Source organism: Rattus norvegicus, chromosome 5 (assembly GCF_021556685.1).
Source record: "Rattus norvegicus strain SHRSP/BbbUtx chromosome 5, alternate assembly SHRSP_T2T, whole genome shotgun sequence".
Lineage (NCBI taxonomy): Eukaryota > Metazoa > Chordata > Mammalia > Rodentia > Muridae > Rattus > Rattus norvegicus.
The window spans coordinates 77,738,072-77,764,735 of NC_141538.1; the positions used below are offsets into that span (position 1 = coordinate 77,738,072).

Genomic DNA, 26,664 nt, shown 5'->3' on the forward strand with positions numbered 1-26,664 from the left:
AGTGTTTGCAGGTCCAAATGCTGTATTCGCTTGTAGTGGTTCCCAACCTTCCTGAAGCTATGACCCTTTAATAGGGTTCCTCATGTTGTGGTGACCCCCCCACCATAAAATTATTTTATTGTTCCTTCATAACTGTAATTTTGCTACTGTTAGGAATTGTAATGTAAATAGCTGATATGAGACCCCAGATGGGTCGCCACCTATATACAAGTTGAGAAATGCTGAAGAACCCATTAGGGGCTCGGGGTGGCAGCTCAGAGGCTAAGAGGTTCTGCTGTTCTTGCTGAGGACTGAATTCAGTTCCCAGCATCCATCTTGGTCGGCTCACAATTGCCTGTAACTCCAGCTTCAGGGGGATCCAACCCCTTCGGCCTCCACAGGCTGGGTCATCAGGGCCTTGCTGTTGGACTGACGTAAGGAAAGATACGAGTTGAATTGCTGTGCAGGGGCTGGGAGGGACAGCATCTCCATGTCCACACTTCTGAAGCAGGAAGGGGTGCCCATCACAATGGGGAAGACACACTTTCTCAGTCTTTGATGTTCTTTCAGCTGGAATGGAGCATACTCTGAGAGGGACCCGAGTGTTTTTGTTTCTGTGGGTTTCTATTCCTAGCACTAGCAGTCTTGGGTGACTTGTCCCTGTTAGAAAGCATCTGTGGCACCTCAGAGAATGGCTTTCTGTTAGGGAGCCAGCCAACGTTGTGACATCCGTGACAGCAGTGTGACTTCTGCCTGAAAGCCTGTGGATGCATGGTACAACAAAGCATCTCTCCTCTCTCTCTCTCTCTCTCTCTCTCTCTCTCTCTCTCTCTCTCTCTCTCTCTCTCTCGATATGCTTATGGATCCCAGGCTGGTCTTGAACCCTTGATCCTCCTGCTTCCACATCCCAAGTAGTGGGGTTACAGCTGTAAATCACAAACCTGACTCTGCCGTGAGTCTCTCTGAACTTGTTTGTCCTAGAAACCTCAAATGAATCAAATCACACAGTATTTGATTTTTGGGACTGGCTTATTTCAACCAGCACAGTCCCCAGGGTTTATCCAGACTGTAGCAAATGCAGGATTTTATCCCTTGAATTAGCTGATTGCTTTTCAGAGGGCTTATGTTGCCCTTCTGTGGTCCTGCTCAGTCTCCCAAGTGCTGGGATTACAGGCAAGCCATTCCTTTTCTTGTAGGAGGAGGATGGTTTTAGAAACAGAGTCTCACACAATAGCACCGGCTGGCCTGGTATTTGCAGTAATCCTCCTTTGCGGTTTCCTAAGGGTTTTTTGTTTTGTTTTGTTTTTTGAGGCTGAGCACCCTTATGCTACGTTGCTTAGGCTAGCCTCAAACTCTTGAATTTAAGCACCTCCCTTTCCCAGCCTCTAGCATAGCTGAGACTTCAGGTATATACCACCGCACTAATCTTTCCTTCACGTGTGTGTGTGTGTGTGTGTGTGTGTGTGTGTGTGTCTCCTCACTTGAGAGTGCTATGGCGTGGTGTATATGTGAAGGTCAGAGGACAGTTTCCAGAGTCCGTTCTCTCTAACATGTGGGTTCTTGGGATTAAACTCTCTCAGGTCAGTAGGCTTAGTGGCAAGTGCCTTTACCAGCTGAGCCATCTCTATGCCCAGTCCTCCCCCCACCCCCTTTGAAACAGTCTTGCTGTGTAGTTCAGGTTGACTTGGCACTTGCTGTATAGTCCAGGCTGGCCTTGAACTCAAGGTACTCCCTCTTCCTCAGCATCCCAAGTGCTGGCATTCCAGGTGTGCGCCGCCACACCCAAACTGTTTTTTATTCCTTTCAAAACTGGATAAACGTGGGCTGCAATACCAGGACTAGAAACATAAAGAATAGGTCAAGGTATGCAGCAGCCAGTTTTGAAAATCCATTCGTCCTTCCATGGTCATGAGGGGCACTTCATGTTGTTGCCCTTGCTGTGGAGAGCTGTGATCCATCCCTGAGATCCCCACAAGCTCAGAAGAGCTCCCTGTCCCTACACTGAAGAATTGTAACCTTGCAGAAGGTGCACAATGACAGGTCTGTGATGTGAGCCGTCTGCCTATTCAAGGGGTCACTGATGCCGGGGCGCAGACTGACAGGCGGCTGCCTTGTGGCTTACACAGTAGAGGAAGGGCTGTTCCGAGAGACTACAGATTTAAACAGATTCCAGAAGCAGCTTCAAATCCTGGCTCTCTCTTTGCAGTTCCAGCACACTGAGCTTTCTTTGGTAAGTTCAGTATCCTTCCCTGAATTGCTTGGAGAATGGTACTTAGCTCATAGTTAGGAGGATTAAACTCCTGGAAACACAGACGCAGGATTTACCAGACAAAGTAGCATGCAGGACTGAGAACCAGGGAGCAAAACACTGGCTGTTCGTAAGATTTGTTCTTACCTAGTATGACCAAAAGTGTGAATGTCTGCATTCTCTCCCATATTTCTTTCTTTTTTTTTCTTCTTTTTAGTTTTTTGAGACAGGGTCACTCTCTATATATAGTCCTAGCTGTCCTGGGATTCATTCTACACTAGGCTGGTCTCAAACTCCGAGACCACCTGCCTCTGCCTCCTGAGTGCTGGGATTAAAGGTGTGTGCCTCCCTGTGGGCCTCTGCTGCCCTATTGGAATGTTTTGGGTCTCTCTCGCCCTCTGTGCAGTTTCAGCTCAGCATCCTGTTTGTGAGACTCATTATCAGGCGCAGAGACTTCGTGGTGACTTTTGTTTATCAGACAGTTGATAATGAAAGCACACAGAGCCTGGCTTTCTTATCGTTGGGAAGATAGAGGAGGGAGGAGAAACAGGCATCCAGTCCTTTAGTCCATAGTCTCTAACTGAGGAGTTAGCTCCAGGCAGAGCAGGGGGGAGCCGATGTGGGGGTTCAGTCTCCTTTGAGGGACAGCGACTGATCAAGGACAGTTCTCTCAGTTAAGGACTTCATTCCTATGTGGATTATTTTCATCCCAGATAGCAAAAGGCTCTCACTGTTCTAGCCATGGTAACACTGACGGTTACTTTCGTGTGAGCTCAGGAGATTAAGATTGGTGTCATGGTTGCATGAACTATGCTCCCTCCACCAATACACCCTCTACCACAAGAAGGGCTTTAAAAACTACGCATAATAAATTAATGAAGATAATTGGTGAATAAAACAATTTTTTTTATTAAAGAATTCAGCCAAGGTGTCCTAGGATGTAGACTCCGGGCTCAAGCAGCTTCTAGAACAATGGTTCTGAAAACCTTCTTAATGCTACGACCCTTTAACCCAATTCCTCATGCTGCAGGGACACCCCTATCCCCACCCCCACCCCCACCCCCACCCCCACCCCCACCCCTATCCCCACCCCCACCCCCACCCCCACCCCCACCCCCACCCCCACCCCCATAAAATTATTTTCCTTGCTACTGCATAAATGTCATTTTACTACTGTTAACGGATCGCAATGCAAATATTTTTTTGAACCGGGTTTGCCCAGGGGGTCACAACCCTCAGCTTGAGAACTGCGGCTCCCCACAGCATTCCTGACTCGGTTCCTGTTTGTCTGTTGGGTGGGTGTTCCCCACCCAGGAGTGAGTTGACTTCAAGGCAACCGGACCCATTATCAGTGAGGAGAAGAAACAAACCAAAACAGCCCAGCCCTAACAATAGGCTTTTAAAATGCATTGTACACAGACCTGGTTAAAAAGGCATCTGAGGGGGGTGGGTGTGAACCCGGCATTTCCTCCTCCACCCTGGCTGTTGCAAAAGCTGTAAGCTAATATTGTGAGAGAGAAGAAATACACGGGGCTCAACTTTCCCCAGGATATCACTTTGTGTTTCTGTTTACTAGGATTAATAAAGACTTACCTTCACATGACCTGATAGTTTGTGCTTCGGTTGGAAAGTTTCTGAGCTTTGTTTAAGTCATGGGAGCTTCTTGGACACCCTGGGGGCTCTTTCCGACATCCACATGTTATCCTGATGTTACCTTTCTTTTAGCACCCCTTCCCTTAGCAACACCTTCCCCTTTCCATTAGCACCTTCTCTCCCTTTCCCTCTTAAGAAAAGAAAAGCAAGAAACAAACAAACAAACACAGCCAACAAGAAAACTCACTGTGCAGCCTAAGCTAGCCCTCCTGGCAGCCCTCCTGGCTTGGCGTCCTGATTAGCTCTGGTCAAGAGTTTGGTTTGAGCATTGCTCAGTCTCTGCGATGTTGGTAAGGTATGCTCTTCTGTCCTAAATTTTACTTTTTCTAGTTGTCACTAAAAGTGAAAAAGAAGGTGCAGGAGAGATGGTTCAGCAGTCACAGGAATGTTTACTGATTGCTATTGAAGCTGCCCTCAAGTTGGGTTCCCCGGATCCACGTCAAATATTCACCATGGCCTGTCACTCCAGCTCCAGGGGACTGTGGCTCTGCCTTCTGTGGGCCCCCGCACTCATGTGCACACACCCACAACCCCCCTCTGCCCCACTATTAAAATAAAAAGGATAAACTTTCTTTTCTGAAGTGGAAATGAAGCTTGTCTGTTTTTATCTAAATGCTGATGCATTTCAGTTACCAAAATCTCTTGACAATGCCGTGGCGGCCACGGTTTAAAACCCCTCTTCCCGTGGCTTTGGGCAAATGAGAATTTAACAAGTGAGCATTTCCCAGATTGGGTTTGATTTGCATCAGTATTCCATGCTCCTCTGGGGTTTTGTACTTTGTTCAAATAAACTTCCATACTGCATTAGTTAAAAGGGACGAGGTTTCCAGCAGCTTGGCTGGTTTTGTGCTTTACTTTTTCCCCCTCATTAGGCATTTAAGTGAACATCACTGAAAAGGGGGTATCGGTGGTGGGCTGATCGCTAAATTCGATGACAGTGGGATTCATAGCACTTCACACTAGTTATGAAGTCATATGGGCTCCCCTGCTTCTGCTACTCTGGAGGAGAGGCTGGGGTGTTCTTAAGGTTGGAGCTTTTTAATTGGGGGTGGTGGTGGTGTTTTTGTCTTTTGTTTTGTTTTGTTTTGAGACAGGGTCTCATAATGTAGTTCTGGATGTCTTAGAGCTCACTATGTAGACCAGGCTTGTCTTGAACTCACAGAGATCATCCTGCCTCTGCCTCCTCAGTACTGAGATTAAAGTTCTGCACCTCTTTGACTGGCCAAGATTGAGGCCGCCTTGAGGTTGAGAAGGTGTCTCAGTCGATAGGGTGCCAGCCAGCATGAGAAGTGAGTTCAGGTTCTTAGCAGCACCACAAAAACTCCAGTGTGGCAGTGCATGGCACGTCTGTAACTCTAATGCTACAGACTGAGAACAGGTAGGTCCCCAGAGATCACCGGCCAGCCAGTTTAGCCAATGAACAATAGGTTCAGTGAGAGACCCTATCTCAAAAAATGAAGTGGAGATTGAGTCATAGAGGAAGATGCCTAACATCAATCTCCAGCTTCTATATGTTCCCACTCGTGGGTGCACGCGTGTGTGCACACACACACACACACACACACACACACACACACCCTCACACACACACACCCCAATATCAACATCAACACACACACTCACACACATGTGCACCCACACCAATATCAACACACACATACACACATCAGTACACATACACTGCACACACATAAAAATTAATTCCTTAAAAACAAACCAAACTAAAAAATAATTTAAGGGGGTTGGGGATTTAGCTCAGTGGTAGAGCGCTTGCCTAGCAAGCACAAGGCCCTGGGTTCGGTCCCCAGCTCCGAAAAAAAAAAAAGAAAAAAAATAATTTAAGGATCTGAAGAGATGGCTCAGCAGCTAAGAACACTTGTTGCCATTTTAGACGGCCCAGGTGTTGCTCCCTGCACCCACATTTGTTCGTATCTCCAATTCCAGCATCAGAAAGCTGATACAAGAGAATCTTGGGTTTGAGTTCAGTTCACAGTGGGCTACATGGCAAGACACTGTCTAAAATAATAAAAGAATGACAGTCATTGTTGTAATATAAATAGTAGTAACCTCCCAAGTGTCTGGCAAATACTTAGTTTTGAATAAACACGCGTTTCTGTACTGGATGGCTTTATGTTAACTTGACATAAGTTGGGGTGGTCTGAAGGGAGGGAATCTCAATTGGCCAAGTGCCTCCATAAGATCTGGCTGTAGGGCGTTTTTCTTAATCAGTGGTGGATACAGAAGGGCCCAGCCCATGATAGGTGGAGCCATCCCTGGGCTGGTGGTCCTGGGTTCTATAAGAAAGCAGGCTGAGTAAGCCATGGGGTACAAGCCAGGAAGCAACACTCCTCCGTGGCCTCTGCATCAGCTCCTGCCTCCAGGTTCCTGCACGGTTTGGTTCCTGTCCTGACTTCCTTCAGTGATGAACTACGATGTAGAGGTATAAAGCCAGGCTTTCCTCCCCAGCTTGCTTTTGGTCATGGTGTTCATTGCAGCAATAAAAACCCTAGCTAACTTAACCCAATTAACTTTCTCCAAATTTAAGATCAAGTGCATTGACTTGTTTTCGTTTTTCTTTTTTGTCTCTTTCTGAGGCAGGGTCTTGCTCTGTAGCTCAGGCTAGCCTCCTAAACTCTCAACATTCCTTCTGCCTCAGCTTCTCAGTACCGGGATTATAGATATGAGCCACTAAGCCTGCCTGAAATTGATTCCAAAACATGTGTTTGTCCCAGTAACAGCTGAGGGATGCACTTGGCTCTCCAGACAGACGAATTTTAGTATGTGATGTCATATCATTCTCAGGGCTTATTAGTGTGGTTCAACCCTTCCATATTTTACATTTATTTAAAAGTGTATGTATGAGTCTCTGTCTTTCTCTGTGTCAGTCTGTCTCTGTGTGTGTGTGTACGCACGTGCACGCAGGTATCTATGTCTTGGCATGTGAAGGCCAGAGGACAATGTTCAAGGAACTATTTCATCTTTTTGTGTGGGCTCCAGGGGTTGAACTAGAGTGGCCAGACACGTGGCAAGCGCCATTACTAGCAGAGCTTGCCAGAGTCTTGTCTGTTTTCAGTGGAGCAGAACCTTTAGCTGTCTTCACCACCCGATGTGCCTCTGAAGTGTCAACTCTAGGTGATCCTCCAAACTCCAGTTGAATTTGTGGTTAAATGGCAGAAGCGACTTCTTTTGGGCATTTTAACTCTGACGGTGAGAGATGTGGAGAAAGTGTGGAGGAAAGGATGGCCTCCTTAGGGTTTATCTGATAGCAAAGCCTTGCAGAGACAGGAAAAAAAAAAAGATGCTAGAGGTAAAGCTGACACCGATAACTCCTGATAGCTGCTCACCGGCTTCAGTTTCCACGTGGTCTGGCTTATCACGAGGAGGCGAGCATGATTTAGAGGTTTATGAGCATTTTATTTTGGATAAGTCATAATCAAGTGCTTATTTCTATTTCTGTTAAATCGTCATTCGATTAGATCAAGGATGCCTTCCTTCGATTTAGTGCCCTGACTCACGGTGGGTGGCTGCCTGCTTGGCTGTTTGGAGAGGAAGGGGCTGGCAGCATCCCCGCCCAGTGGGCATCCTGGCACACTGCATGGAGGGAAGGAAGCACGCGATCGTAGCTCATACCAGAGTGACAGGACAGCCCAGCATGGAGCCCCCTGTGGGAACACTTTCACCCACCTCTGCGTATTCATCATCCCGAGCAGGGACTGCACTGGACATTGCCTACGCCACACCGCACACAAAGAAACAGCCCAGTGCAGTGACTCACGCTTGTAATCCTAGCTCTTGAGAGGTAGAGACAGGAAGCTAAGGAGTTTAAGGTCAACCTGGACTGTGTGATATGCTGTGTAGGGAATATTATAGTCGTCAGCTCAAGACACCCCAGAACCAAATTCTCAACACAAAGGAGATTTATTTGCCCCAGAGGGACAGAGGGCGGAGATAAGGGACAAAGACAGGAGATATAAGAAGAGGGAGAGGGAGAAGGTAACAAAGAAGAGGGGAGAAAGGGGGCAAGGCATAGGGGTAAGCAGTATTTATCCTGGGGGTTACAGGGGAGGACTGCCTCTGGCTAGAGAGGAGAGAGACAGATGTGCCCCATAGGGAAAAAGGCAGTTTATGAAAGTAAAGTGGGAAATCCTGTGTTAGGATAAGGTGTTTAATCTTAATTGGACATGCTAATTGGGTGAGCCAAAAGGGGCTTTTGCTGTACTTAAATTCTTTGATAGCTGGACATTGGTGGTCAGCCTCAGAAAGAGGATTGGTCAAATAAGGGAATAGCTCTTGGGGTTAGCTTTAGGAACATAATATCATGGTTTTTAGCAAGGCAGAGGGAATTGGGGAGAAGGGCGGGGCCTGACAGAGCCATACCTACCACAGTTGAGCTGACCAGAGTCCCCTCACCCTGTCTCAAAAAGAAAATAAAAGAAGAAGAAGAAGAAGAAGAAGAAGAAGAAGAAGAAGAAGAAGAAGAAGAAGAAGAAGAAGAAGAAGAAGAAGAAGAAGAAGAAGAAAAAGAAAGGAAGAAATGAAACACGAGATGTGAACGAGTGGTCCAAGGTCACACACATCTGTCACAATTCCAGAGGGGAGGATTTCTATCCTAGACCTAACTATCCAGCAGGCAACAGCCATTTGGATAATCCCAAGGAATAATAAATTTTAGAATAATTGTTTAAATTTTAGAAAATGAAAAGAAGGTTCTTATCAATTATTTGGTCGAGTCCATTCATCTTTACAGATAAGACAACTAAGACTCGTACAACTAGGTCCCTGTGATAGGCCGGGTGGTAAGTTATTTTCAAAGCTTATTAAAATAAATGAGTGGGTTTGAGCCCTGCACTCTGCCACCCACCCAGAGAAGCTTTTGACATTGGGCTTAAGGTGGTAGATCCTAATTATAATGAGACATTTCTTCATATAGTCTTGAATCTTGGACATACTGCTATTACATTCTGCATTTCTTGTTCTTTCTTTAAATTTTTTTTTAAAATTACCTCTGTGTGTGCGTGTGTCTCTCAGAGGACAATTTACAAGAGTTACTTCTCTCCACCATGTGGGTCCCAGGGATTGAACTCTGGTCATCAGGCTTGGCAACAAGTATAAGAACCCCTACCTAAGAACCATCTTGCTGGCTCCTTCCTCCTTCTCTTTTGTTCCTCCTCAACCTCCTTCTCTTCCTGGTCCTCCCCCTTCTCCTCCTTCTCCTCCCTTTTCTTCCTTCCTTTGTAATAGGGTCTCTTTGAGCCCTAAACTGGCCTTGAACTTGCGGCCTTGAAGTTTTGCTCCTCCTGCTTCTACCCTCCCCATGCTGGGCCTTTACCCACCAGCCTAGCTCTGGCTAAACCTTTCCTTAGCTGTATTTTGAAAGAAGGGGAAAAGGGAAGCCAACAATTATGTAAAACTTAACTCACTTAACAACTTAATATACTAAGTGATAATACCCATCTTTTTTTTTTCCAAAAAGCTTATAAACTCTAAACTCTATTCATACTTTTTTTTTTTTTTTTTGGTTCTTTTTTTCGGAGCTGGGGACCGAACCCAGGGCCTTGCGCTTCCTAGGCAAGTGCTCTACCACTGAGCTAAATCCCCAGCCCCATACTATTTTTTAAAAGATTTATTTATTTTATTTATATGAGTACAGTGTAGCTGCCTTTAGACACACCAGAAGAGAATCAGGTCCCATTACAGATGGTTGTGAGCCACCCTAGTTCCTGGAATTTGAACTCAGGACCTCTGGAAGAGCAGTCAGTGTTCTTAACCACTGAGCATCTCTCCCGCCCAATAATACCCATCTTTCCATATACATTTTTCAAGATTGATTTATTTTCAGGAAAACCAAAGGTGTGTGTCATCTGGTTTGCTTGTCTACATAGTTTTAGCACTAGACATCTTATTGGCATTGAAATCTAGACAAAGGCAGGAAATTGAAGAAATGGAAAAAATGAAAGGCTAAGTTCCTTTGCCTCCCATGCAGTGAAGTGGTGACTCAAATGTCATAACCTGGAAAGGGCAGGCCAAGGAGCTCAGACACCTTGTTAGCTTTCTGTCGCTTTGATGAGGACCATGACCTAGTCACAGTCTATCACTGCCTTAGTGAGGGTTTCCTGGACAAACACCATGACCAAGGAGTAGGTTGGGGAGGAAAGGGTTTACTCAGCTTACACTTCCACATTGCTGTTCATCACCATAGGAAGTCAGGACTGGAACTCACGCAGGTCAGGAAACAGGAGCTGATGCAGAGGCCATGGAGGGATGTTGCTTACTGGCTTGTTTCCCCTGCCTTGCTCAGCCTGCCTCTTATAGAACCTAGAACCACCAGCTTAGGGACGGCACCACCCACAATGGGCCCTCCCGCCTTGTTCACTAGTAGAGAAAATGCCTTACAGCTGGATCTCATGGAGGCATTTCCTCAAGGGAAGCTCCTTTCTCTGTGATAACTCCAGCTTGTGTCAAGTTAACACACAAAACTAGCCAGTACAATCACTGAGGAAAGTCAGGGCAAGAACTGAGGCAGGCGCTAAGGGCCACAGAGGAGTAATGCTTACTGACTTGCTCCTCGTGGCTTGCTCAACCTGCTTTCTCATATAGCCCAGACTGGCACCTCAAACTGCAGGCTGGCCCTCTCACAGAAATCATTAATCAAGAAAATTCTGCCAACGACTTGCCTATGGGCCAGTCTGATTGAGGCGAATCCTCATCGGTTTTCTCTTCCCAGGTGGTTCTAGCTTGGGCCAAATTGAACAAAAACCAGCCAATATAGATGTCACATTAAGATACAGGATTTAATGTGTAGACAGACTTCAGTGTTCCTGACCATTATTTTTTTAGGTGATTTCTCAGGGACCCAGAGGATCGATTTGGATTCACTCACAGTGACTTGTGTTTGACCCCTGCTGGCTCCCTTCCCATCCCTCTTTTTTTTTTTTTTTTTACTTCCTGCTCTTGCCAGGGCAAGACTCCACTGCAGCCTTTAAGATCTGGCATTTACATTATGCTTCGGGAATTTACCAAGTCAACTCTTGCTTCTCGTAAACAGCTACTCACAGCCAGGGTGGCACCAAAGAGAAACAATAAGACAGCCTCCACAAGATGCCAGCACTAAAAAGAAGCTCACTGCAACACGCCTCTCCCCCTGCCTGTAGAGGAATTATCACATGAGCCCCTGCCATGACCTCTCCAAAGACCCTCAAGTAGATCCGTTTACTCTTTCTTGAAATGGTGGGCCGCCTCTGGACCTTGCGAGAAAGAGGGAAACAGAACCCAGGGACCACGTCACTGATCTCACTGATGTCAGAGGACTGTGGCTGAGCCTAGATCTTTCTAGAACCAAGAGGATGGTAGAATCAGCCAGCAGCATCATTTGTGGAAAGGGAGTAAAAGCTGAAAATGGAGCTAAGAGGAAGAGTCTGTCTTTGTCTTCTGGCGTCTTAAGGGCCTGTTGAAAGGGTCTTAAGGGTTTGTTGAAAGAATGGAGCTGGGCCTGGAGGAGACGTTGGTTTGACTGGGCTTTGGAGCTGGCCCTAGGATGGGAGTGTCTGGTGTAGGGGCAAAATTGTGCTATCAGTGTGTGAGCTTCTTGGAGGCACAATCTGTCCCTGTGAGTGAAGGCCTTCAAACACTGCCAACCTTCAAACCATGCCACAGAGTCCCATTTTCCAACTCTCCTTGGGGTAGTTCACTCCACTTCCTTATAACCACTGCTCCCCTCTCAGCTACTCAACCCCTGCCCCCTCCTAACTTCTACCCTAGGTCTCCTCTAATGTGGCGCCTCATTTCCCTCCTTCTGTGCTTAACGCCTCAATGCCAACTCCACTTTGATTCTCTGAGGTGAATTGTTTCGTTAGAAAATACAAGTCAGAGGCAAGGACTGAGAAGAGAGGGACACTATTGATCTCTAGACACTTCACCCAGCATCTAGACCCCCAGTCTAGGAAGGGAAGGCTTCCATTCTTCGTCTCGCCAGGTATAAGATAGGAAAATCACAATCGACTCTGTCTTTCTCTGTAATGACCTCATACATTCCGAAGCACAGGGAGACTTTGGCACTCAGCCCTGAGGCCTCTATCTCCCAGTCCATCAGTCCATCTTAACCTACAGGGGGTACGTCATTGTTGGTCTTGTCTCCAGGAAATACAGCCTTCAGGAAAGAAGATGCCTAAATACAAAGACAGTAGGTTGATCTCCCAGGGGGGCGTCCTCTCAGCTAAGACCTGTGCGCCTCCTGACCCGGACTGAACACAGGCTAAGGCTATGAAGACTAAGACTAGGCTAAGAAGACTCTAATACTGATGCCCCATGTGGGTCTGTGACACCGTCTAGACCACTGTGTAGGTGATCCAGTCTTTAGGTAGGGTAAGCCTTGCTTGTTTTTCTCTCAGTTAAAAAATGTTTGGCTAAAAGAAACAAGCAACAAATTTCAAGAATATATTCTAGTTACCTGTTCCCAATCATAAAGGACAAATCCTACTTTAACAGTGGCCCCTGGGATAAAAGTTGACACATCACAGTGTTGTCTTTTATAATAGGAACGCTCTCTCTCAAGATCTTTTCTATGTATAAGTTCTGAAAACTTGTAGTAGGGGTGCTGTACTTTTTCATTTTGATGTTTGATTGTTTTTCCAAGACAGGGTTTTTCCTTTCTCTGTGTAGCCCTAGCTGTCCTGGAACTTGATCTATAGACCAGGATGGCCTTTAGCTCTCTGCCTCTGCCTCTGCCTCAGTGACTGCTGGGACAAAAGATGGTCATGTGCTTCTTAAAAGGGATTGAGTAAATACATTTTGAGGATTTACTGGTTTCTCCCTCTTTTCCGACTTGGGCCGGTTCACCCCTCCTTAGGCAACCTGGTGGTCCCCCGCTCCCGGGAGGTCACCATATTGATGCCGAACTTAGTGCGGACACCTGATCGGCATAGCACACTACAGCCCAGAACTCCTGGACTCAAGCGATCCTCCTGTCTCAGCCTCCCAAGTAGCTGGGACTACAGGCGTGCGCCACCGCGCCCGGCATCCCTCTTTTATTAAAAAATAATTTACTTATTTTTATTTTTTATGTGCATTGGTGTTTTGCATGCATATGTATCTGTGCAAGGGTGTCAGATCCCACTGGAACTAGAGTTACGGATAGTTTAAAGCTGTCGTGTGGGTGCTGGGACTTGAACCCAGGTCCTGTGGAAGGGTAGCCAGTGCTCTTCACTGCTGAGCCTTGATTTCTACTTATAAAGTTTTAAAAGATGTTTTACGTTTTATTGTATTATGTTTTGAAATTTTATTTACTTTTATTTGTATGGGTGTTTTGCCTGCATGTCTGAGTATAGCAGTCTCCTGGGACTGGAGTTGTAGACAGTTGTACTGCCCCGTTGAGTGATGAGAATTGAACCTGGGTCCTCTGGAAGAGCAGCTAATAGTCATAACCACAAAGCCATCTCTCCAGCCTTATTTTTTTATTTTAAGTGTGTGTGTGGGTGTGTGTGTGCGTGTGCACATGAATACATTGCCCTAAGAAGCCAGAAGAAGGCATTGGATCTCTGGAGCTGGAGTTACAGTGATCAGCGCCCCCCCCCCCCCCCCCGCCCGCCCGCTACCCCAATGCAAGTGCTAGGAAGTAAACTTGGAAGATAAAACTTGGGAATAAACTTGAGTCCTCTGGAGATCAATAGCTGTTCTCATCTTTCCAACCACACTTGTAAATTTTTCTGTCTTTTATATTATCTTAAGCTAGGGACACTTGATGAAATAGCTGTGATGTTCAGTGGTCATGAGCTGTAAGAGAAAGTCTAGAAAGGGTACAACATTGGAAAAGGTTCATGATATGAGAACTGAATGGCACTGGGGACCCTGAATTGGCCCATGTGGTGTGGGGTCTACAATTTGGGAACTAGAATCTGCTCAAGAGTGAAGCTGGCTTTGTTTTTTGTTTTTGTTTGTTTTGTTTTGTTTTTATTTTGTTTTTGTATTGTTTGTTCTGTTTTAAGGAAATAGTCACTGAATAAAAACAAGAGAGCATTATGTTTACAATATTTTCTAATTTTATAATTAATCTATTGAGACAGGGTCTCATATATCCCAGGCTAACTTCTAACTCATTATGTAGCCAAGGTGACCTTGGATTTATGATCCTCCTGCCTCCACTTCCTCAGTGCTGGGATTACAGATGTATATATCATCCTATCTTGGTACATGAGAAACCAGGGACTGAGCCCAGGGCTTCATGCTGGGCAAAGACTGCCAATTGAACGACTCCCTGGTAAAATTCTAATTTTTAGAATTGTAAATAGGTAGGTAAAAATATTACTGTGAGAAATGCAATGTTCTCCTGTCCTAGTTGGGATTTCCATTGCAGTGAAGAGACACCATGACCACAGCAACTCCTGTAAAGGAAAACATTTAACTGGGGTTCAGAGGTTTCATCCATTGTCATCATGACAAGAAGCATGGCAGTATGCAGGCAAACAGTGCTGGAGAGGAATCTGAGAGTTCTATATCTGCATCCACAGGCAGAAGGAAGTGAATGGCACACTGGGTGTGGCTTGAGCATGCGGGACCTCAGAGCCCACCCCCGAGTGACACACTTTCTCCAACAAGGCCTTTCTCCTAATAGTACCACTAGCTATGGGGCCATTTTTATTCAAACCACCACATCTCCTGAGCACCAGCAAAGCTATCAGATCATCATGGGAAGACACTGGGGTCATCGCTGTCCTATGCCGCACCAGTGCTGTTCTCCTGAGGAGATAGGTCATTCCAATCTGCTGCGGCAAACAGAGCTCAGCCTGCTTAGATTAGCTGTCCTCCTCCATGCACATTCCATGGATGTGAAGCATCAGGCTGGCTCCTCCAAGTGTCTGTGGTCTGACTCAGATGTTTACGTGATCTGTTCCTTCCCTGACTCTGAAAAGTGCTTGCCCACTATCACAGGTAGATTTAAACACACAAACAAAAAGAGCTAGGCATGGTGTCAGAGGCCTGCAGTCAAGCACTCAAGGGCCTGGGGCAGGAGGATAGGAGGATGCTACCTCTGAAGTCATCCTGGGCTGCGTAGCAAAACTCTGTGTCAGAACAAAATAAAAGAACAGCAACAAAAACAGTGTAAAGATAATGGTGAAGAGAAAGCTCAGCCCGGAGTTTTGCCACTTTGTGGAGAACTTTATTTTTATTTTTTTATTTTTTTTTGGTTCTTTTTTTTGGAGCTGGGGACCGAACCCAGGGCCTTGCGCTTCCTAGGCAAGCGCTCTACCACTGAGCTAAATCCCCAGCCCCTTGTGGAGAACTTTAAAAGATGGCTCTCATTCGTGAGTTATTGTTTGTCGTGCTTGGTATGTGCTCTTTTCTCAAAATTATATCTGTTCTAATTTTAAAGTCAATCTATTGAGACAGGGTTTCATATACCTCAGGCTAACCTCATTATGTAGCCAAGGATGACCTTGGATTTATGGTCCTCCTGCCTCCACTTCCTCAGTGCTGGGATTACAGGTGCATATGATCATCCTATCTTGGTACATGAGAAACCAGGGACTATCTATTTATTTACTTATTTATTTAGTGTGTGTACGTGTTCTTTAATGGCTACACACACGTCCACTGGCGTTTAGTCAGGTGGTCTATATTAGGGGTGATTTAATAGCTTCTTGTTCATTCTTTTACGTCTTTATTTAATTAGTGTGGGAGGTGTACATGTGCTACCTACCCTATATGGGTGGAGGTCAGAGGTCAACACTTGGGGATCAGTCCTTTTCACTTTCATATGGATCTGGGGTTTCAAATGCTGATCTCAGGCTTTCAAGGGAAGCACTCTACCCTCTGCCCTATCTTAATTGTGCCCTCGTTTATTTAATTTTGGAGGAACTGGTGGTTGAACCTAGGGCATCACACATGCCACGTGCCTGCTGCTCTCTGATGTTGTGGCTTCTAGCATTTGCCTTTATAAGTATCATTGCACTGAACATATTTATCACTGTTGTTATTTAGAAACAGAAAAGGTTTATTAAGGAAAAAAAAAAAGGTCTTCCATGGGTAGCAGCACTCCAGTGAACTTAGAAGGTGGTGCTCAAAAGAGCCTAGACTTAGTGCTTTGTTTGTGTGTTTGTTTGTTTGTTTATGAGCATCCTCGGTTAAACATAAATCAGCAAACGTGATGTGCACCCCAAAGACATGGCTGTCCATGTCCAAATCCCTTTCCAGAAGAGTAGAGCTGCAGTGGCCTCACAAACTACCAAACAGTACTCACTCCATTTTTGAAACCTGGAGTATAAAATAAAAACCCAGAGAATGCGTCCTAACGGCTGTGTTAGGTATACTCTGCTAAGTAGCCACAAAGGTTCCTAAGTTCTGTGTATGCAACGTCTGGTAGTATAGACAAGACCAGGCCTTCGAGGCTACCTGCTAGCTGTGCACATACCTCAAGCCAGTTTTCTTTTCTTTTTAAAAGACTTATTTATTTTATGTATGTGAGTAAAGTGTAGCTGTTTTCAGACACACCGGAAAAGGGCATCAGATCCCATTACAGATGGTCATGGTTGCTGGGAGTTGAACTCTGCACTCTGGAAGAGCAGTCATTGCTCTTAACCCGCTGAGCCATCTCCAGCCCTCAAACCAGCTTTCAAAACAAGACTTGATTAAATTATTCTTATTAAAGCCTTAACATTTTTCTTTTGTCTTATGCGTATGGGTGTTTTGCCTGGATGTATGCACCTGCACGTCTGGCGCCTGGGGAGGCCAAAAGAGGGCATCGGAACCCCTAGAACTGCAGTCATAAACAGTATGAGATGTTTTATGGGTGCTGGGATTTGAACTCGGGTCCTCCGGAAGAGCAGTCAGTGGTCTTAACCACTGTGCCATCTCTCCAGCCCCTTAATGCTATCCTTAGTTATAGGTACGAATGTGTTTCATATCAGTGATTATGTCCAATGAGCTCAGGGGTCCCGAAGGAGCCAGAGAGGAGTCAGAGTCCCTCAGAGCTGGCATGCAGTAAGTGCTCTTAGCCACTGATCCATCTCTCCAGCCCCAACGATTTACTTTATTGAGAAAAAATTTTGTTATATATCCCAAACTAGCTTCAAACTCACAGCAATCCTCCTGCCTCTTAACTTAGAAGTTTGTGCCACCATGCCCTGCTTCAAACTACACTTCATGGATTATTTATTTATGTGAAATTGATCCTAGTGTCTCGAGATACAATGTCTGTGTTGCCGCTTAAGGGCTCTCTTTCACCTCCCAGCGTACAGTTTCATTGTGTACTTTCGGGGCCATTCATAACTTGTAGCACACGCATGAGGCTAGAGTCCCACAGACTACCACCTTAGTACCACGCTCAGGCACAGACACTTGTCTCAAGATAATTCCCCTCATTTTTTTTTTTCAAAGAAATGGTCAGAGTTGGTAGCCACCAAGACTCGGGACTCTTGTTAGTTAACGGTGGGAGTTTGGAGTCTGACAGTCTTTAAGTTTGCAACCCAGCTTAAGCTATCGCTGCTGTGTGGTGGAGGGTAAAGCCCTTAACCTCTCTGAGCCTCCCTTCTTTTATCTGTGAAAAGGGGGATCACTATGACATCTCTCTTCCTCAGTAGGTGTGCAGACAGGATGAAGGGACCCACAGAAAGGACCCATCTTGGCACTTGGAGACGGTGTGCTCAGTAACAGTGGTCTAGGCTGTCCTCTGTCCCCGGGAGGCTGTGTTCTTTCTGTAGCCACGTGCTTTTCCTTTCTACTGAGGAAGGCGGTCAGTCCTTCCCCTTGACAGGTAGGAATCTCTAGGGAGGCAGTGAACAAACAGCCTGCCAAGATGTACACTATACCTTGAGTTTCTGATGCTTGGGTGAGGCTCTTCCGTTTGTGATACTGGCTTCCTGTTTCATAGCTCCTCGTACCGGAAGTCCAAAGCTTCTTGGGCAAGTGTTGAGCCAGCCCTGCCCTTTTCCTCCAGTTAAGACTGGGGGTTGGGGATTTAGCTCAGTGGTAGAGCGCTTGCCTAGCAAGCTCAAGGTCCTGGGTTCGGTCCCCAGCTCCGGAAAAAAAAAAAAAAGACTGGATTCGAACAGGCTTCGGGTGCTTCTTCTGCTGGAGGCCAGGATGTGGTCTCTGGAGATGGCTTAGCTTCGCTGTTGAACACAGCCTTGCCCTCAGACAATGAATAAATGAGCATTTTTTAACTCTATCTCAGTAGAACTGAGGCAGCGACTTGGCTGGACCCAAAGGCTAGGCTGTAGTTATGAACCCCGGTCCTCACTGCGCAGAGAGCAGTTTAAGCCTGTTACGTGGCCTTGGTTACTGTGGACTGAATACACGAGAGCTTCTAAATGCCTCTTTTTCCTGTGAAGAATCATCCTGAAGTATGCTTCTATTTAAAAAAATGATTAGTGAATTTATTTTTAAAAGATTTATTAATTTATTTATATGCATGTTATATACCTATACACATTTATGTATATCATGTGTGCATGCAGGTACCCACAGAGGCCAAAGGGTGTTGGGTCCCTGGAACTGAGAAGTTACAGATGGTTGGGAACCACCTGATGTGGGTACTGGGGACTGAACCCATGTCATTTGTAAGAGCTGTAAGCACTTTCTGCTGAGCTGTCTTTCTAGTTCCTGTTGATTTGTTTATTTATTTTTAGTTTGGGAGACTGGGTCTCTCTATGTTGCCTTCGCTGTCCTGGAACTTGCTGGGTAGACCAGGCTAGCCTCACAGAAATGCAACTGTGTCTGCCTCCCAAATGCTGGGATTAAAGGCGTGCGCCACCGTACCCAGAGCCCCTGTGTGTTTTTAGATAGAATCTCTTGTAACCCAGGCTGCTGTGACTGATGACCTTAAACTTCCCTTCCTCAGGCTTTCAGCTCTGGAACAGAAAGCTGGAGTGACAGACATTCAGAAGCACGCCTTGGAAATCAAGTGCTAGGAATTGTCCCCAGGGACTCGCACATGCTAGGAAACACTTGACCAAGTAAATTACACACCTCAGGCTGGTCTGGAACTGACGATAATCCTCCTGACTCAGCCTCCCAAGTGTTGGAATTACAGGCATTTCATCCTGTGCTAGTCAGTTCTTTAGGAATTTAAATTCTGGGAGGTTGGGAGTTGCCCGGATTAAAGGCATAAACCACTAAACCCAGCCAGGAATTTAAATTAATTTTTTTTCTTCAATGTTATTTTGCAATAACATTGAGAATGGCTTGGGGAAAAGTTTGTATTTTCAAGTATAGATGAGAAATTATTTTTAGGTATTCTCAGCTTCCCTTTTGTAATTTTATTTCGTTCTCATGCACGGGGACTGGGGGGAGGGGCTAATTTTCAATTAAACTCCCTCTGCAGAGGTGAGCAGCTTTTCTTTTAATCAGGAAGACATCTCAAATGCTTCTCACTTTCATCTCTGCGCCAGTGTTACCTTGGATCATTAAAAAGAATGGCCAAAGGTATATTTATTCTCGCAAAGGTCAGCTACTGCCCTGTACAGTGGAGACAAGAATCAATACGCGGGTGTGTGCCCAGTGTTTCCTTCAAGAACATTCCTCTGGACAGTGTGGGCCTCCAAACCCGGCGGTTAAAATACATTTAGCCGTATCTTGTTTGCAGCAGTGCCCAGCAACAGCGAGTGCACATGACCACGGAGTTTAGGAAACATGCGTAGTTCTTTTGAGATATTGCCTGAACAGTATGACCTCACCTGTTTTCAGTACTCCATCGCCCTCAGTAATTATTCCACAGTAGCCTGCCAAAAGATACTTCCCACTTGCAGATCCTACCTAATATAGTGCTTTGGAAGGCATGGTAACATACTCAACGATTCAGCCGGAAGGGAGCAAATGTCACTTTCTGACATATGGGCAGCATGAGATTTAATCTTAAGGCTAGAGCGTTAGGGGCTGAGGAGGTAGCCCAGTAATGGAATGCTTGCCTAGTAGATAGACATGAAACCCGGCAACATGCATGCACGCACGCACGCACTCACGTACGCACCCACGTACGCACCCACGCACGCACCCACTCATGTACGCACACACCCACGCACGCCCCACGCCCTTTGAGAACCTAAAAGAAATAAAACGTAAGCTGTTAGGTAATCCCAACTTCTGCGTTTTTCTTCTAGCCCAGGCTGGCCTCAAACTCTTTGACTTTCTTACCCTCCTGCCTCTAGCTCGGGGGTGCTGGAATATAGAAACATGTGTCGCCACACTGTTTATATAGTGCTGAGGATCAAACCCCAAACCCAGGCCTTCGAACGTGTTAAGGAGGCTCTCTACCCTTGGGCTATCCCCAGCAACTGCGGTTATTTTCTGAGAGTGTTAGTGTACATTTGCTTCTGTTCCTGTTGCTGGGGGTGTGTGTCGGGAGGAGTGGGGGTTCCCAGAACACAGCTGACTCTGTTCTCAGCTTGTCACATTCAGTTTCGTGACCATCCATCCAGCAGCCACGCTGGCCTTTGAATGAGCCAGTTCTGGGAACCCCTATGTCAGATATCACTCTAGCCATTCACTATTTGAAGGCCACACCTCTTAAGGAGACTAACGTGGGTGAAGCCAACAGGCAGAGGAGGTTGCTTTTAGGACATCGGCGTATTCCGTCCTACTAAGGGCGTGGGAAATAAAGATGGGGGGGCATCCACCCATCAATTTTTATCTTCCGGGCACCCATTCATCAATTTTTATCTTCCGTCTTCATGTGACTGATTCTGTAGAAGATGCTGATATGCTATATCTAACGGTTGTAGATAATGAAACCAACAGGAGAGTGATGGCGAGGATGACTGCAGGGGAGTGACAGGGTCAGGTACTACAATGGGAGGCATGGTGTCCAACGCTGCACTTTCCTCTCCTAGATCATGCAGCAGAGCTGAATGCTGCTGATCAGCCGTTTCTCCCTTTGTATTCAGTTCAGGACCCCAGCCCATGCAATGGTGCTGCTGGCATTTATAGTGGGTTTTCCCTCCTCTGTTAACTCTGTCTGAAAGCTTCCACACAGATATTCCTGGCCGTTTGTTTGCCCAGTGATTCTGAGTCCAGTCAAGTTGGCAATGGACAGTTACCACCACAGTTGTCATTCTGGGCAGCTTCTGATTCTTCCTTTGCAAAAGTTCTCCCTGTTGTTAATTGTTCCATAAGCTGAAGCTAAACTCCTCAGAGGAAGCAATGAGTAGCAGCTTGCTGCTACCACCTGCTGAGTCCTGAGGGAGTTATGGAAACAGTATTGTGCTTTTCTTGGAGACAGGGTTTCTCTGTGTAGCACTGACTGTCCTGGAACTCACTCTGTAGACCATGCTGGCATTGAACTCAGCGATCCACCTGCCTCTGCCTCCTGACCATGGGCTTACTGAACTTCCTTTTTCTTCTTAAAGATTTATTTATTTATTTATTTATTTATTTATTTATTTATTTATTTTATGTGTATGCGTACACTGTCGCTCTCTTCAGACACACCAGAAGAGGGCATCAGATCCCGCTACAGATGGTTGTGAGCCACTCTCCAGCCCCCCTATGGAACTTTTTAATAAATAGGAGAAAGTGTTTCAATGCTTTCATTTTCCAGAACCTTCTAGAAAATGAGCATGGGTGAGTGGGATACTCAATCAAATTAATTCAAGGTTTCCCACTCTGAAAAGCCATAAAACCCAAGAGAGTTTTCTTACGAAGGAACTCTTCTAAATTCACACTTCTCACCAGAGTATTTACATTTTGGAAGTCACATTGTTGAAAGAACTTTTGGAAAGGAGAGGGCGGGCCCAACACTGTGGCTTGCCTGCTGCCTCTCTAATCATGTATTTCTCTTTTTAGAGTAGGTTTTCCTAAGTGGATGTCATTCTTAAAATAGAGCACACAGCCTCTACTGTCCTCCACAGGGCCCAGAGTTCTGATAACTACTCGAGCCAGTACTCTATGAACGTGACCCTTCCTCAGAACACCCAGGGCTATGGTCTGGTTGTCATAGCGCCAGCACACCCCCTTTCTGAGTGCTCGCCCTTCCTGTGCAGAGACAAGGCCTCATTTGACTGTGGTAACCCAGCCCGAGAGGTGGGGAGGCTCCTGTTTCCTGTCGCTCAGCTCTCATCCAATTTAGTCCCTAGAATCTCTCACCCAGACGCTCTTTTCCTTTGCGATTGCCACACTCACTGATGCACTGATCTTTACAGTGAACTATAGAATGTCTTCCCTGCCCCCTGCCCCCTTTTTGCCTAAATTTATAACTACAGGCAGAACAGGAAGGGAGAGGATGTCACGAAATTCGAGGTAAAAGGTTGAAGGGATACGAGGAGATCCAGTCAGAATGGAGAGAAAACCAAAACACTCCTAAGTAGTCTGTGCTGTTTGCCAGACAGTGTTTGGCTCCCCACCTTCCCAGTTGACAGCTTAGGAATAGGGAGGTTCTTGTGTTTGTCTTTTTTTTTTTTTTTTTTTACCCCTCTGTCTGCCTTCTGTCTTTTTATTTTAAAGCCACAGTTTTCTATGCGGTCAGACTCTTGATGAAGGTGAAGGCAGAATCAGGAAAGTATTCAGGAAACAACTGTAGCTGGAGAGGAAGCAAACTAGGAAGGAAATAGCAAGTTATTCAGGAAGTAGCAGACACAGTCATTGAAGAGACCGGAAATGTCTAGACGCTGATGGTGGGGAACCCCAGAACAACAGCTGTGCTTCCTAAGAGTGTCACGGGTTTGTGAGGTGGTTTCGTTCAGCCGGTGGAGAAGAAATTTGGAGGTTAAGTGAGTGTGCTGGTTGACTGTAACTGTCTATGTGATACAACCTAGATCCATCTGTGAAGGGTCTTCTGGAACTTGCTCTGCAGATCAGGCTGGCCTCGAATTCACATTCTACCTCTGCCTGGCTGGGAAGGTCATCCCACCATCCCCAGCCCTACCCCTCCCCTAAAGGGGTTTTGTGTATAATAGCTTTGGTTGTCCTGTCATGGAACTTGCTTTGTGGATCACCGCGGCCTTGAACTCAGAAATCTGCCTGCCTCTGCCTCCTGAGCCCTGGGAGTAAATGTGTGTACCACCACACCTAGCTATGGGAAAGAAACTTTAATGAGGAATCATCTAGACTAGGTAGGCCTGTGGGACCATCTATGGGAGTGTCTTGGCTCTTAATTGAGGTAGGAAGACCCTGAATGTGGGTGGCACCAATTTATAGCCAGAGCCCTGCACTGTCTAACTCAAGAGAAAGCTAGCAGAGTCGGTCAGATGAGCAAGGCTCCATCCCTGTCTCTCTGTTCCTCACTGTGGATGTGCTGTGACTGGCTGCTTGAGCTCCTGCCTCCATTTCCCTGCAAGGATGAACAATTACCTGGATTGTAAGCCAAGGAAACTCTTTCCTCTGTTATGTCAGTATCTGTTAGGGCACTTACCACAGCAGTAGAAGCTAGAATAGTGAGAGCTTATATAAAATACTACTCAAAGGCTGGGGTTACCTACAGCTCAGTGTTGGAACACTTGGAATTGTGTGGGGGAGAGTCCTGGGTGTGATCTCTCAACACTGGAGAGCAAAACAGAGGCTGAGGAAACACTGTTACTCACTCTAGAGAAAACAGAAGGACCATCAGGAAAGAAAAGGTGTCAAAGTTTACGTGTGGCTCAGCTGGAGGTACTGTGGTCTGCTCTTTGTAAGTTCCCATGCCGTTATGTTTGGAAGGTTGCTCTCTTGTAGTGAAGGCATACGTAGGAAAAAATTACTGATTCCTCAATAAAGTCAATAATTAATGCCAACAACCGAGTAATTGCAAAAAAAGTATAAAATCGTCACCAAAAACAACCTGAAAGAGATTGGCGCCAGGAAGAATTGTAGGAGGGCTGGGCTTGAGGGATTGGATGCTTTCGATAAATCCACAGATTTACCAAACACTAGGTCTGCACCTTTATAGCTTTACCAAAGGCAGTCATTAAAATTAAAAAAGTGAATGTGAGACGTGTAGAGGGAGGACCTGGAGAATGTGCTCCAGCAAGATGGACGTGTGAGTGAAGAAAGCAGTAGGCAGATGTGCAGAAAATCAGGGGTTCTTCTCAAGAGACGCTACGGGGATGTGACAAGGATCTCTGGGGTAAAGCAGACAAGACACATTTTCTGGTGTACTAATAACAATCCAAAACGTCTCGTGTCGTACACCTTTAATCCCAGCACTCAGGGGCCAGAGGCAGGTGGACCTTTCAGTTTGAAGCTAGCCTGAATAGCTTCTGAGTTCCAGAATAGCCAAGGCTACACAGAGAAGCCTTGTCTTGAAAAAAAAAAAACTTCTGAAAAGTTGCACAGATCTGGAGTTTTGAAACGGTTAAAAAATACTCAGAAAACTCAGCAATTGAGGACTATGAGTGTTGAAAGAAAAACACCACCAGGAAATATGACATTAAAAACTGTACTGCTGTATACTGCACTGCTTAGGCTAGCAGAACAAAATGTGCGCACTTGTGACCATCGCTGCATATAGCATTAATGAATCAAAAGCTCTTAAGCAAATATAGCTGAGAGGGCAAAGAGGAAAGCCAGTGCAGTGGATAGTGTCTAAATTGAGTTTTTAAAGAAGTAATATTCCAAACATCATATTTAGAAAGGAGCAAGAGGCGAGAGACATGGCTCAGCGCTTAAGAGCATGCGGCACTGTTCCAGAGAACCTGGGTTCGATTCCCAGCACCTATGTCAGGTAGCTTACCAGTGCCTATAACTGCAGCTCCAGGGGTCTGATGCCCCTTGTATGATTTCTGCAGGTACCTGCACTCGTGCCACACCCACACATCGTCCCCACATACCCCCCCCCACACACACAGAGAGAGAGAGAGAGAGAGAGAGAGAGAGAGAGAGAGAGAGAGAGAGAGAAATATTAAAAATAAGCCAAGTGAGGTGGCACATACCTTTACTCCCAGAACTTGGGAGACAGAGGCAGGTGGATCTCTGTGATTTTGAAGCCAGTCTGTTCTATATAGTGAGTTCAGGACATCAGAGCTATATATAGGGAGACCCTGTTACTACTACTACTACTACTACTACTACTACTACTACTAATAATAATAATAATAATAATAATTTAGAAAGTATTAAATGCCGTAAGAGAAAATAAGCAAGAGGTGTGTAAGCCTGGAAAGAGGGCGTGTGGTACATGTTGGGGGCAGTTTAACCCTTAAATCTTGTACTACTCGTCATTATAGAAGAGTTGTCTGTGAGGACGTCTAACACAGAACAAGCACTGAGCATCCAAGGTGTGTTTGACCAGATGCACATAAACGGCCCCTTGGAAAGCTATAGAGAATGACTCCATGACCGTTTAACTTTCTAACACAGCATTCCTTGCTCTGGTGCCTGCATACAGTCAGTAGTGTACAGGGTTGGTTTAAATGATACGACTGGATCAGCCTGCAGACTTCGTGCAGCCTTTGGCAGGCGCATCAGTCTGAACCTTGTTGACACTGGCGTCTGGACACGGGCAGCATTTTCCACCCCTGTCCTACCTACATCGTGTACTTATTTGTCTCAGGTGTTAGTCCCTGAGAACAAAACCCCAAATCCTTGGCATTCAAGGACTGTGGGAGCTAGGATTCTAGTATATTCTAGTGTATTCTTTTATACACACACACCCATCCACCCCCCCACCCCCCCCCACATGCACCACACACACCACCCATTACTCTGACCTCTTTTGTTCCAGATAACACTCAGGTACAGCCAAAGCACCAACAGTTGTCGGTATATGCATCTTCTTGGCCTCAGTGTCTTCCTATTACTCTTCTATGTCTCTTAGAAACTTGTCACACTCCACCCATTTCCCTCACCCCCTCCACTCCAGTAATTCTTTCCAGCATAGGAACCTCTGTCCTTCCCTTATTGTACAGTTTGGTCAGCCTCCCTGCAGGAAGCCTTCATTGACCTCTCCCAGCTGGGTGAAGAGTCCCCTTTGGGGCTCTCATAGGGACTGCACAAGCCACCTGTTAAGAGTCTCAGAACGAATGCTTCAGCCTGATATGGCTGAGTCTGCCCCTCCCAGGAAGTAGTGACTTCCCACAAGAGTTGGAGGACTATGGCGGGATCAATTTCTATAATTCCAATTTCTGGCTACTGGAATATCATAGATCATGCAATTCAGAAGAGATGTAGTGTCTTCACATGCTATTTCCTTCAGAAGAGTAGAGGAGATAGGACTGTTCGTGCTTTCTGTTGCCATGTGCAGAGGTCATTTCACCCAGGCACTGAGCTCACTTGTGGCCTTCCTAGCATGTTCGAGGCCCTGGCCCTGGGTGGGTGAAGGAACAGTTGGGCTATGTATGCAAACCCGGAACCCTGTCTTCTCTTCTTTTTCTTTTCTTCTTTCTATTTTCTTCTTCTATTTTTAAAGATGATGCAATGCACGTTAGTAAAACCAACTGAAAGAAGAAAGCTACTTCAAGCAGATGGCGTGGATATAACCACCTCAAGTTGAATTTTAGTCAGCTCTCCGCTACTGTAACAAAGTACCCGAATCCCTGTCACATTAAAAGAAGGAAAGGTTTCTTTGGGATCACAGTTTCAGAAGCTTTGGACTGAGGCCTGCTAGCCCTGGCCCTGCCCTGTTAACTTGGGACAGTGGTGACATCATGGTGGGAATATGCGGCAAACGAGACCTGTTTATCTCACAGTGGCAGAAAACAAAACAAGATAGATGGGGTCAGGATCTTAATATCCCTTTCAAATGCATGTGCCCAGTAGTTTCTTATATCGTAGGAGCAGCCTTCCTGAGGTCCTCATCCCAGCAACGCTATGGGCTGAGGGCCAAGATTGCAATGTATGGCCATTCGTTTCCAATCTAAGGACATGGTGGTGCATGTCTGCAATCCCTG

At 45.9% G+C, this 26,664-nt stretch overlaps 1 protein-coding gene, 1 long non-coding RNA gene and 1 other non-coding gene across 21 annotated transcripts in view; 1 reads left to right on the forward strand and 2 right to left on the reverse strand.

The window, feature by feature from the left end:
- Positions 1-26,664, forward strand: part of Palm2akap2 (PALM2 and AKAP2 fusion) — a 461,068-nt gene that overhangs the window by 359,568 nt on the left and 74,836 nt on the right.
- On the reverse strand, positions 1,325-5,693 carry LOC148005808 (uncharacterized). The gene is made up of 3 exons (XR_015620895.1): positions 5,520-5,693; positions 3,306-5,400; positions 1,325-3,265 (listed from the first exon to the last, which is right to left on the reverse strand). It is a non-coding gene; the product is annotated as an uncharacterized LOC148005808 (long non-coding RNA).
- Positions 12,608-12,894, reverse strand: LOC148005809 (signal recognition particle RNA). Its single transcript, XR_015621528.1, has one exon.